At 41.3% G+C, this 12415-nt stretch overlaps 1 protein-coding gene across 1 annotated transcript in view; it reads left to right on the top strand.

The window, feature by feature from the left end:
- Positions 1–310: 310 nt before the first annotated feature.
- The window catches only part of TSPAN12 (tetraspanin 12), a 221132-nt gene continuing 209027 nt past the window's right edge, over positions 311–12415 (top strand). The window contains exon 1 of the mRNA XM_044276988.1: positions 311–455. The gene's annotated coding sequence lies outside the window, so the exon portion shown is untranslated. The remainder of the gene's footprint in view (positions 456–12415) is intronic.

Genomic DNA, 12415 nt, shown 5'->3' on the forward strand with positions numbered 1-12415 from the left:
TTACGCAAATCTCCCTCAGGATTTGGCATTGTGGCTGATTTAAGTGATGACTTCCTTGTGTTATTTTTATTTCACATTTTTTTGACAGGAATTTCATCATCCCAGCACCATACCCTCAGCCAAAAGTAAACTGGACCTATTTAGAAAGCTATTCCTGGAAGTCTCTAGTCAGTATTGTGATGCCTGTGAAAATAGGGCTGTGGGAAACTCGTCCTGCGTCCAGTTAGAGGCATGAATTCTGGGGTGAGTTATTCCTAGCAGTTATCAAATGTCTGACAGGACCCAACAATGATCGCGGGAGGCCGGCTGCGCATGCGCGGGGTCGAGCAGCTGAGAGCTGTGCGGGACACAGGGGCCGCTCTGCTACATACAGGAAGAGACCGTGCGCTTCAGGCTAGAGATGCGTCTTTCAGCACATGGGGAGAAGCACATAGTGTCCTCTGCGCTCTCGGAAGGTAATGCACAGTTGTATAGGAGCAGGCTGGCAAGCTGTCACCCAGTAGAAGACAGTGGCAAACTCCTCTGCCAGTCCCTGCATGTCCATGGCGGATTGGGTTGCTAGCTAATGAATGAGCGCTCAGTGCAGCCTGCAGAAGTGTCTGAGCTTGTAGGGAGCCAGCATTCCTGAGCAGCAGCACATGCCTCCTTCAGGTAACTGTCACTTCTCCTGGGGGCTTTGCTTGGGCTAGCCCCCCTCTGGAAAGTTTCTTCAAGGGTTCTGGGGTTGTATGTGGTGGGAAATGCCATATGATATATATGTACTGTAGGCATGAAGAGATGCATGTGCTGCGCCATGTATGGTAACATCTGTGTAATGCTGTGTATTCCTTATGTAGCGTGCAGTATTATAGTCCACCATTAATATCCGTCATTTAGAGAAATTCACAGGGGAGACCCCTGTATGTGATGTGTCACCTTAATGGCATATACTTATATTACACTGTACACCGCTAGCCCCTCACTAATAAGAAGAAGGGTGCATCGCTTGCAGGATCTGGATGGACAGATGTCTTTTTTCATGTTACTATCATTTCTTCATCAATATGTCACACAGCGCTATGTTACTTTTTGTAGTGCCACACGTTCCTGCGTGTGCCCAGTATTGTCTTATTGTTTTTGTAATACTAATCTTTATATATTATTTTTATGATAAAAAGCTTCATTTTGTTTTTTAAGCTGGACACTTGTTGTGACTGTCACATGCCATGCTGTCAGTGTCGGCGAGGCATCTCTCTGTCTATAAAGTTTTTTTCTTTTTTAAATTTAACACTCTGATGAGAGAATTAGAAATTTCTGCTTATGGACCAGGTTGTTTTTTAATGTCTTTGTGTTATGTGGTGTGTTTTTGGTGTTGTGTTTTTTTTTTTTTTTTTTAATTGTGGATTGTTATTAGTGCCAGATACAAAATGTGGCTTTTAGGGCTCATGCACACGACCCTTGTTGCTTTGGAGTCCGCACGTTGCGGATCCGCTGGATACCGTCCGCGTGCTTTGCGCATTTTGCGGAATGCAACGGAATGGCCGTCTCCTAATAGAACAGTCCCATCCTTGTCCATAAAGCAAACAATAATAGGACATGTTCTATTTTTTGGGCGGAACGACCATGTGGACATACAGACACTGAATACACACTTCCGTTTTTTGCGGTCCCATTGAAGTGAATTGTTCCGGATGTAGGCTGCAAAAAAAATGGAAAGGGCAAAAAAATACGTTCATGTGTATGAGCCCTTAGTCTGAGTTCACACCATATTCTTTCGGTTCATACATCAGGCATATACATCTATATATCTAAGAAAAGTATCCAGACAGATATGGGCCAGATTTATCATTAGCTCAAGTCAGAATAATGGAGTGAAAAAGTCGCAAATCTTTACGTAAAACTTTGCGACTTTTTTCTGCTCTGCACTATGCTCGCCAGTTTTCTGAAAGTGGGCGTGTTTTCTTATGTAAATGAATCTCTAGACAGATTTATTATTGTGACTATTTAAAAAGTCGCAAAAAAGTTCCAAAAAAATGCACAATTTCACTCTGAGGACCATGCTTATCTTACGAGACTTTTTAATAGAACATGCAGCTTTTTCATAAAGCCGCGCGACTTTTGTAAAGCCGCTTACTGACAGATAAACTGCTACTGTCAAACCACATTTATCACAGTCTTAAAGGGCCGATCATAAATCTGACTTGGCTAAAACTGACTTTAGCCATATGTGAAAGTGGAGTGAGCTGTCAGAGTCATGATAAATCTGGCCCATAGTGTGACCTACCCACAGAATTCTACCATGCAAGGGTACGCCATAACAGTGTCAGACGTGTGATGTTTGGCAGGTCTGGATTCCTTCTGTTCTGTATAGAATACCATACGCTGCCCTGCTTCTCAAACCTAACAAAGCGTATACATTGGGGTATTTTATACAATGAAAGTATTATATTTATCTAGCTGTATAGGCTGAACGTTAGCCATACCGTTTGCATCCCTTTTAACTATGTTTTTATTTATTTACATTTTCATAATTGCAACTGACTTTACACGAATTGTACATAGCAACAGTTCTTAGATGATTTTATTGTATTATGTACCGCCAATAAATAAATGATCTATAAAATATCTGACATTCTATATTTTATTCCATATTTGAGTTGTGTGATGCTAGGGAGGCTGGTCCCCGCCTGCCATTGGCTGATTCCCCCCCCCCCCCGGCACCGGAGGTTTTCATCCGTGTACAGGGAGAAGCAGCAGCGGCGGTGTTGGGACCAGCAGCGGAGCGGGGTAAGTATATTACCTGTGAGGGGCCAGGCACGTGGGGGGGGGGGGGGGGGGGGGCTGTTTGAGAAATTGGATAACCCCTTTAAGTTTAGCATGTTAACTCCTTTCTGACATTGGGTGTACATGTACGCTGGATGTCAGGTTTTTAAAGATGGCGCTCTCTTAGCATAGCAGCCAGGTGCCTGCTGTTCTTTACAGAAGATATAGTCAATTGCGACCCCAGCATCTGAACAGTCTTTTCTTGGGAGTGCTGCGCCCCCAGGGATAGAATGGCACCCCTGTACTGAGCAGGGCTTGATAGGAACTTGGTGAGTCTCTCATAGGTTGCAATGTTAAATCATTGCAGTTTATGAAAGAAGCGATCAGAGGATCACATGTTAAAGTCCCCTAGGGGGACTTAAACTAAGTGTGAAAAAAAAGGTTTTAAAAATTCTAAAAAAAAACCAAAGATTATTGGTATTGCCACATGCCGAAAATGCCTGTACTATTAAAATATGAAAATATGTATCCCCCATGGTGAATGGCGTAATGGGGACAAAAAATGAAAATGGCAAATTTTGCAGTTTTTGATCGCTTCAAGTACCCCAAAAATATTGAATAAAAAGTAATAATAGTCATACACACCCCAAAATGGTATCAATAAAACTACAGGTCACCCTGCAAAAAATGAGCCTGATGTAAATATAAAAAAGTTTAAGGGGTCAGAATATGGCGATGCAGAGAAAAAAAATATTTGAAAGTTTTTTCTTTAAGTATTAAAACACATTAAAAAATGTGACATCACTATGATAATACTGAACCAGAGAATAAAGTTAACAGGTCAGTTATACCTCATAAGGAACACCATAAAAACAAAACCCATAAAACTATGGGAGATTCGGTTTAAATTGTGCCAATAGAAAATAAAACTTTTTCTGAAAAAAAACAAGCCCTGATATAACTACATGAATGGAAAAATAAAAATGTTATGGCTCCTGGAATGCCCAAGAACAAAAGAATACAAAAAAATGGAAAATTTCTGCAGCAGGAAGTGGTTAATATTTAGTATATTCCTTTTCTTAGCATTTGTATCCCCAGCATGTGTGGTAATGTGCAACTACTATATGCATCCTCCCTCCTGTGTAAAATGAGACAATAACTATATAGAGCAGAAAATCTCACCCAGTGGTTAATCTAAGCCGGCGTCCTGTGAACTTTATCTTACATGTACTTCCTGCTAAATATAATGGTCTGCTGCAATGTTTTCTGATTACATTCATCTTACCACGAATGCTCATGGAAGGGTTTACTTACTGACAACGTTTTGTAGCATTGGTGGCCTATTTTCTTCAGTGTTGTCTAGTGATTTATGGAAAATGTGGACATAACTGGGCATCAACTAAAGTGAGCAGCAAAACTTTTCATTGTTGCACTGTTATATACTTATGGTGTGAAAGTCTGAGGGAGCATGCCAAACATATAGAGGCACAGTATAGGGCTCGTTCAGATTCACCTCTTTGGCAGCTTTTTTACGGCCTTGCGCAAAACAAGGCTGTTATAGGGTTAAGAGCATTTGCTCTTCAGACCTTCCCTTTGTGAATGGAGTGAATCTGAATAATCGTTATTATAACATTTAAAGGGCTTCTGTCACCCCACTAAACTCATATATATTTTTTTTGGGGTACTTATAATCCCTATCCTGCGATTTACCTATACATTATGTTATTAATCATTTTCATTCTGTAGATATGTCAAAAAACGTACTTTTATAATATGCTAATTACCTGTCTACCAGCAAGTAGAGCGCCTGCGCCGAATCAACACAGGCGCGCGTTTTTGAAATGCTGACAGGGCTAGCCGGAGGAGGAGATCGCTGCTGGCCCTGTCAATCAACAGGAGGAGGGGGCGTTTTTTTGCGGCTGCTACCAGCAGGTAGCAACCCTACTTGCTGGTAGACAGGTTATTAGCATATTATAAAAGTAAGTTTTTTTACATATCTACAGAACGAAAATGATTAATAACATAATGTATAGCTATATCGCAGGATAGGGATTATAAGTACCCAAAAAAAAAAAAAAAATTAGTTTAGTGGGGTGACAGAAGCCCTTTAATAATCAGAATCGTAGCATGACATTATTTCTATTTTTTTTTTTTTATAAACTTTTTATCAATACATAATACTCAGACATCTCTGTACGGATTGTTGTGCTTGGCTTGTGTATTATCCTGGTTTGTGCATAAAGTCTGCATGAGTTGCAGAAAAAATCAGGGCAAACCGCTGAAAGAGGCTCTCAGCATGATCAACCCTATTAAACCATTGAAATTAGACATATTGGCTGGTAGGGCTCATCATGCTGATTTAAATTGATACCTTTCTTTTGTCTGTATGCTAAACAGCTGCAGAGAAATGTGTTTTTATTGACCGCTCAATATGTGATTATAAAGAAACCAGCAATGTGTATTAGCTGTCTAAGCATAAAAAAACATTATTCTCAACATAATAAAGCTGTAGCCTTTTATTATGGATTAAATGAGGGAGAGAAAAAAATATCAGAAGAAAAAAAAAATTTGAAAGTCTCCCAAGATTCAAATCTAGGATCTCTATGTGCAGGCTGACCACTTACCTCCAAGTCTACAGCCTTGTCATATTGAGGACTATTGTTTTTCTGCCCTTAGAAAGCTAATACATATTACTGTTGTCTTTATAATCATATATTGTGCTTGTGAATAAAGTGGTAATACAGACGTGGACAAAATTGTTGGTACCCTTTGGTCAATGAAAGAAAAAGTCACAATGGTCACAGAAATAACTTTAATCTGACAAAAGTAATAATAAATTAAAATTCTATAAATGTTAACCAATGAAAGTCAGACATTGTTTTTCAACCATGCTTCAACAGAATTATGTAAAAAAATAAACTCATGAAACAGGCATGGACAAAAATGATGGTACCCCTAGAAAACACAGAACATAATGTGACCAAAGGGACATGTTAATTCAAGGTGTGTCCACTAATTAGCATCACAGGTGTCTACAACCTTGTAATCAGCCATTGGGCCTATATATATGGCTCCAGGTAATCACTGTGTTGTTTGGTGATATGGTGTGTACCACACTCGACATGGACCAGAGGAAGCAAAGGAAAGAGCTGTCTCAAGAGATCAGAAAGAAAATTATAGACAAGCATGTTAAAGGTAAAGGCTATAAGACCATCTCCAAGCAACTAGATGTTCCTGTGAGTACAGTTGCACATATTATTCATAAGTTTAAGATCCATGGGACTGTAGCCAACCTCCCTGGACGTGGCCGCAGGAGGAAAATTGATGACAAATCTAAGAGACGGATAATCCGAATGGTAACAAAAGAGCCTAGAAAGACTTCTAAAGAGATTCAAGGTGAACTTCATGCTCAAGGAACATCAGTGTCAGATCGCACCATCCGTCGTTGTTTGAGCCAAAGTGGACTACATGGGAGACGACCAAGGAGGACACCATTGTTGAAAACGAATCATAAAAAAGCAAGACTGGAATATGCCAAACTACATGTTGACAAGCCACAAAGCTTCTGGGAGAATGTCCTGTGGACAGATGAGACAAAAATCGAAGTTTTTGCCAAGGCACATCAGCTGTATGTTCACAGACGAAAAAATGAAGCATATCAAGAAAAGAACACTGTCCCTACTGTGAAACATGGAGGAGGCTCTGTTATGTTCTGGGGCTGCTTTGCTGCGTCTGGCACAGGGTGTCTTGAATCTGTGCAGGGTACAATGAAATCTCAAGACTATCAAGGAATTCTAGAGAGAAATGTACTAGCCAGTGTCAGAAAGCTTGGTCTCAGTCGCAGGTCATGGGTCTTGCAACAGGACAATGACCCAAAACACACCGCTAAAAACACCCAAGAATGGCTAAGAGGAAAAAATTGGACTATTCTAAAGTGGCCTTCTATGAGCCCTGACCTCAATCCTATTGAGCATCTTTGGAAGGAGCTGAAACATGCAGTCTGGAAAAGGCACCCTTCAAACCGGACACAACTGGAGCAGTTTGCTCATGAGGAGTGGGCCAAAATACCTGCTGAGAGGTGCAGATGTCTCATTGACAGTTACAGGAAGCGTTTGATTGCAGTGATTGCCTCAAAAGGTTGCGCAACAAAATATTAAGTTAGGGGTACCATCATTTTTGTCCATGCCTGTTTCATGAGTTTATTTTTTTACATAATTCTGTTGAAGCATGGTTGAAAAACAATGTCTGACTTTCATTGGTTAACATTTATAGAATTTTAATTTATTATTACTTTTGTCAGATTAAAGTTATTTCTGTGACCATTGTGACTTTTTCTTTCATTGACCAAAGGGTACCAACAATTTTGTCCACGTCTGTATGTATGTTTGATCAAAATATATTGGCTAAGGCCTCATGCACATGACTGTAGTTCTGGTCCGCATCCGAGCCGCAGTTTTTGCGGCTCGGGTGCGGACTTATTCACTTCAACGGGGCCGCAAACGATGCGGACAGCACTCTGTGTGCTGTCCGCATCCGTTGCTCTGTACCGTAGCCCTGGTAAAAAAATAGAACATGTCCTATTCTTGTCCGTTTTGCGGACAAGAATAGGCATTTCTACAATGGGCCGCCTGTTCTATTCCACAAATTGCGGAAGGCACACGGGCGGCTTCCGTTTCTTGTGAATTCTTGCAAAAAAACGGATTGGTCGTGTGCATGAGGCCTAAGAGTCTCAGATTTTATTACATCAGGGCTTAGTCCATATATAATGCTTGCATCTATTTTGTTAATGTACTATTATCTTTTTTTCAGTGATTTCTTAATATGTATGTTAGGCTACATGCACACGAACGTTGTTTGTTGAATGGGTCCGCAACAAATGTGGACAGCACACCATGTGCTGTCCGCATCAGTATGTCCTTTCCCTAGTCCCGCCCCAAAAATAGAACATGTCCTATTCTTGTCCGTTTTAGGTATTGTTACAATGGATCTGCAAAAAAAAAAAAAACTGATGGCATTTGCAATTTGCGGACCGCAAAACACATATGGTCGGGTGCATGTAGCCTTAGCTTTCAAAGCATAGAAATCCACTTTTCCCATTATGGTAAGGCTGTAGTACATAGTGTATATGATATCTACAAGCTAGGACACAGCTCAAGGATACAACTCTTCCCTCAGCATGCTGATATCTAGCCCTGTCAATCAAGTGGAGAAGGGAGTGTCCAAAGCACAGGGGGTGTTACAAGGCAGTGCTCCAAGGATTCAGCTCGCCCCCTGGTGCGCCAACCTGCTCATTTACATATGACTAAAAGTGCATATATCTCTGCAGCTGTTTATCATACAGACAAAAGAAAGGCATTGAGGCATGATAAGCCCTAACAAGCACTATGCCTGGTTTAATAGGGTTGATTCTGATAGAGCCTCTTTAACCACCTCCCGACCGCCTAACGCAGGGATGCGTCCTGCGGGCGGCCGGGTTATTCCTCCTGGACGCATATATATCTTTTGCGCAGCGCGGGTCGGCAAAAGGCGCACAAGGAGTTGGTCACGAGCCTGCCAGCCAATGATCAGTGCTGGCAGGTTGGTGACTTTTAAAATAACGAACCACCAGCCATATAACACATTATATTTATAAATATAATGTGTTAAATGGCTTCTGTGCTCTTTGCTGGGTCCTTTTCGTTGGTTAGTCCCAGCAGAGAGCACAGATCACAGCGAGTACACCAAGCACTACATAGATCAGATCTGATCACAGTCAGATCTATAATCGTATTAGTGTCACCTTAGCTCGCCCTCCACCCAAAACGCAGTGTTTGCCCAATCAAGCCTGATCGGTCGCCCACACGTGCGTTCACCCACGCCTGCCCCACCGTAGTGACAATTTTTTATTTTTTTTATCACTACACAAGCGCTGCGGCGATAAAAAAAAAAATACAGTTTTGATATTTTTTTTATCGATCACAGCGGCTTCCTGTACTTCGCTAGCCTCCCATTTGTAAGACAGGCTTGCTTTTTTTCTTGGGTAGTCTCAGGGAATACCCCCTAAATTTAGTTGACCAAATGGCAAGGAAGGGGTATTCTTCTGAAGAGGCCTACAGGCTTCTGACCCAGTCGGATGAGGAATGGGAACCCTCATCTGACGAATCCAGCAGGTCAGAATACGAACCTGTAGAAAGCAGTGGCAGTCTGACCCAAAGTTGAGGTTGAGGTCCCTAAAACCACTAGGCGTACCTGGCCCCGTGTTGCTAGACCACAGGTTGCGCAGGGTCCGCTTCAAGGGCAGCAGAGTGGTGCTGGCGCTGTCGGATTACGTGGTGAGGCATACACCAGCAGCGCAGCCCATCCTGGACCTAGTACCAGCACTGCCGTAGAACATGGTGAAGTGGCGAGCACCAGAAGGGCAGTTGAAGCTGGTACGGTGGCACGTGCAGTAGTTCCCCCATCGCAGAAGTAGTTTGGAATCCAAATGCGTAAAAATGCCCTGTGAAATCCTAAAGGTTCTCATTGGAATTTGGGCCCCTTTGCGCATCTTGGCTGCAAAAAAGTGTCACTCATGTGGTATCGCCGTACTCAGGAGGAGTAGGGCAATGTGTTTCGGGGTGTATTTTTACATATACCCATGCTGGGTGAGAGAAATATCTCTGTAAATTGACAACTTTGTATTAAAAAAAAGTGAAAAGTTGTAATTTACAGAGATATTTTTCACACACAGTATGGATATATGTAAAAATACACCCCAAAAAACATTGCCCTACTTCTTCTGAGTATGGCGATTCCACATGTGTGACACTTTTTTGCAGCCTAGGTGCGCAAAGGGGCCCAAATTCCAATGAGTACTTTTAGGATTTCACAGGGCATTTTTACGCATTTGGATTCCAAACTACTTCTCGCGCTTTAGGGCCCCTAAAATGCAAGGGCAGTATAAATACCCCACAAGTGACCCCATTTTAGAAAGAAGACACCCCAAGGTATTCCGTGAGGGGTATGGTGAGTTCATGTAAAATTTTATTTTTTGTCACAAGTTAGTGGAATATGAGACTTTGTAAGAAAAAAAAAATATATATACTTTTCCGCTAACTTGTGACAAAAAATAAAAACTTCCATGAACTTACTATGCCCATCAGCGAATACCTTAGGGTGTCTACTTTCCGAAGTGGGGTTATTTGTGGGGTGTTTCTACTGTCTGGGCATTGTAGAACCTCAGGAAACATGACAAGTCAAAGTGTGTAAATAATTTTTTTTTGCACCATAGTTTGTAAACGCTATAACTTTTACCCAAACTAATAAATATACACTTATTGCATTTTTTTTTAAAATCAAAGACATGTAGAACAATAAATTTAGAGAAAAATGTATATAGAAATGTAGTATTATTTGAAAAATTTTACAACAGAAAGTGAAAAATGTCATTTTTTTGCAAAAAATTCGGTCATTTTTGATTAATATCAAAAAAAGTAAAAATGTCAGCAGCAATGAAATACCACCAAATGAAAGCTCTACAGGGAGTGCAGAATTATTAGGCAAGTTGTATTTTTGAGGATTAATTTTATTATTGAACAACAACCATGTTCTCAATGAACCCAAAAATTAATATCAAAGCTGAATATTTTTGGAAGTAGTTTTTAGTTTGTTATTAGTTTTAGCTATTTTAGGGGGATATCTGTGTGTGCAGGTGACTATTACTGTGCATAATTATTAGGCAACTTAACAAAAAACAAATATATACCCATTTCAATTATTTATTTTTACCAGTGAAACCAATATAACATCTCAACATTCACAAATATACATTTCTGACATTCAAAAACAAAACAAAAACAAATCAGTGACCAATATAGCCACCTTTCTTTGCAAGGACACACAAAAGCCTGCCATCCATGGATTCTGTCAGTGTTTTGATCTGTTCACCATCAACATTGCGTGCAGCAGCAACCACAGCCTCCCAGACACTGTTCAGAGAGGTGTACTGTTTTCCCTCCTTGTAAATCTCACATTTGATGATGGACCACAGGTTCTCAATGGGGTTCAGATCAGGTGAACAAGGAGGCCATGTCATTAGATTTTCTTCTTTTATACCCTTTCTTGCCAGCCAGCTGTGGAGTACTTGGACGCGTGTGATGGAGCATTGTCCTGCATGAAAATCATGTTTTTCTTGAAGGATGCAGACTTCTTCCTGTACCACTGCTTGAAGAAGGTGTCTTCCAGAAACTGGCAGTAGGACTGGGAGTTGAGCTTGACTCCATCCTCAACCCGAAAAGGCACCACAAGCTCATCTTTGATACCAGCCCAAACCAGTACTCCACCTCCACCTTGCTGGCGTCTGAGTCGGACTGGAGCTCTCTGCCCTTTACCAATCCAGCCACGGGCCCATCCATCTGGCCAATCAAGACTCACTCTCATTTCATCAGTCCATAAAACCTTAGAAAAATCAGTCTTGAGATATTTCTTGGCCCAGTCTTGACGTTTCAGCTTGTGTGTCTTGTTCAGTGGTGGTCGTCTTTCAGCCTTTCTTACCTTGGCCATGTCTCTGAATATTGCACACCTTGTGCTTTTGGGCACTCCAGTGATGTTGCAGCTCTGAAATATGGCCAAACTGGTGGCAAGTGGCATCTTGGCAGCTGCACGCTTGACTTTTCTCAGTTCATGGGCAGTTATTTTGTGCCTTGGTTTTTCCACACGCTTCTTGCGACCCTGTTGACTATTTTGAATGAAACGCTTGATTGTTCGATGATCACGCTTCAGAAGCTTTGCAATTTTAAGAGTGCTGCATCCCTCTGCAAGATATCTCACTATTTTTGATTTTTCTGACCCTGTCAAGTCCTTCTTTTGACCCATTTTGCCAAAGGAAAGGAAGTTGCCTAATAATTATGCACACCTGATATAGGGTGTTGATGTCATTAGACCACACCCCTTCTCATTACAGAGATGCACATCACCTAATATGCTTAATTGGTAGTAGGCTTTCGAGCCTATACAGCTTGGAGTAAGACAACATGCATAAAGAGGATGATGTGGTCAAAATACTCATTTGCCTAATAATTCTGCACTCCCTGTATTAGTGAGAAGAAAAGGAGGTAAAATCATTTGGGTGGTAAGTTGTATGACCGAGCAATAAACGGTGAAAGTAGTGTAGTGCAGAAGTGTAAAAAGTGGTCTGGTCATTAAGGGGGTTTAAGCTAGGGGGGCTGGGGTGGTTAATAAGAAAAGGTCCCACTGACTACTATTATGAACTTTTGCCATATCCTGTGGATATGGCATACATGTGTAAGATGGAAATAGTCCTATGAATGGGTGGCACCATCAGTGCCACACCAGTCCATCATAAAGGAGGTCTACTGCTTGGGAATCCCTCTATAAACCAGTGCAGAAAGCACTGACAAGCAATTGATCTTCCTCTGGCAAACTCTAATAATTTTTTATATGGGTGAACATTTATCTGAATGGCTGCCATGTTATACTACATTTCATACATAGCTACCTGAATTTTTACACAGCAATATTAGGCTACTTTCACACTCGCGTTTTGGTTTCCGTTTGTGAGATCCGTTCAGGGCTCTTACAAGTCGTCCAAAACGGATTAGTTCTAACCTAATACATTCTGAATGGAAAAGGATCCACTCAGAATGCATTAGTTTGCCTCTGTTCCGCCTCCTTTCCGCTCTGGAAGCGAACACCA

Source organism: Bufo gargarizans, chromosome 2, assembly GCF_014858855.1.
Source record: "Bufo gargarizans isolate SCDJY-AF-19 chromosome 2, ASM1485885v1, whole genome shotgun sequence".
NCBI classification, from domain to species: Eukaryota; Metazoa; Chordata; class Amphibia; order Anura; family Bufonidae; genus Bufo; species Bufo gargarizans.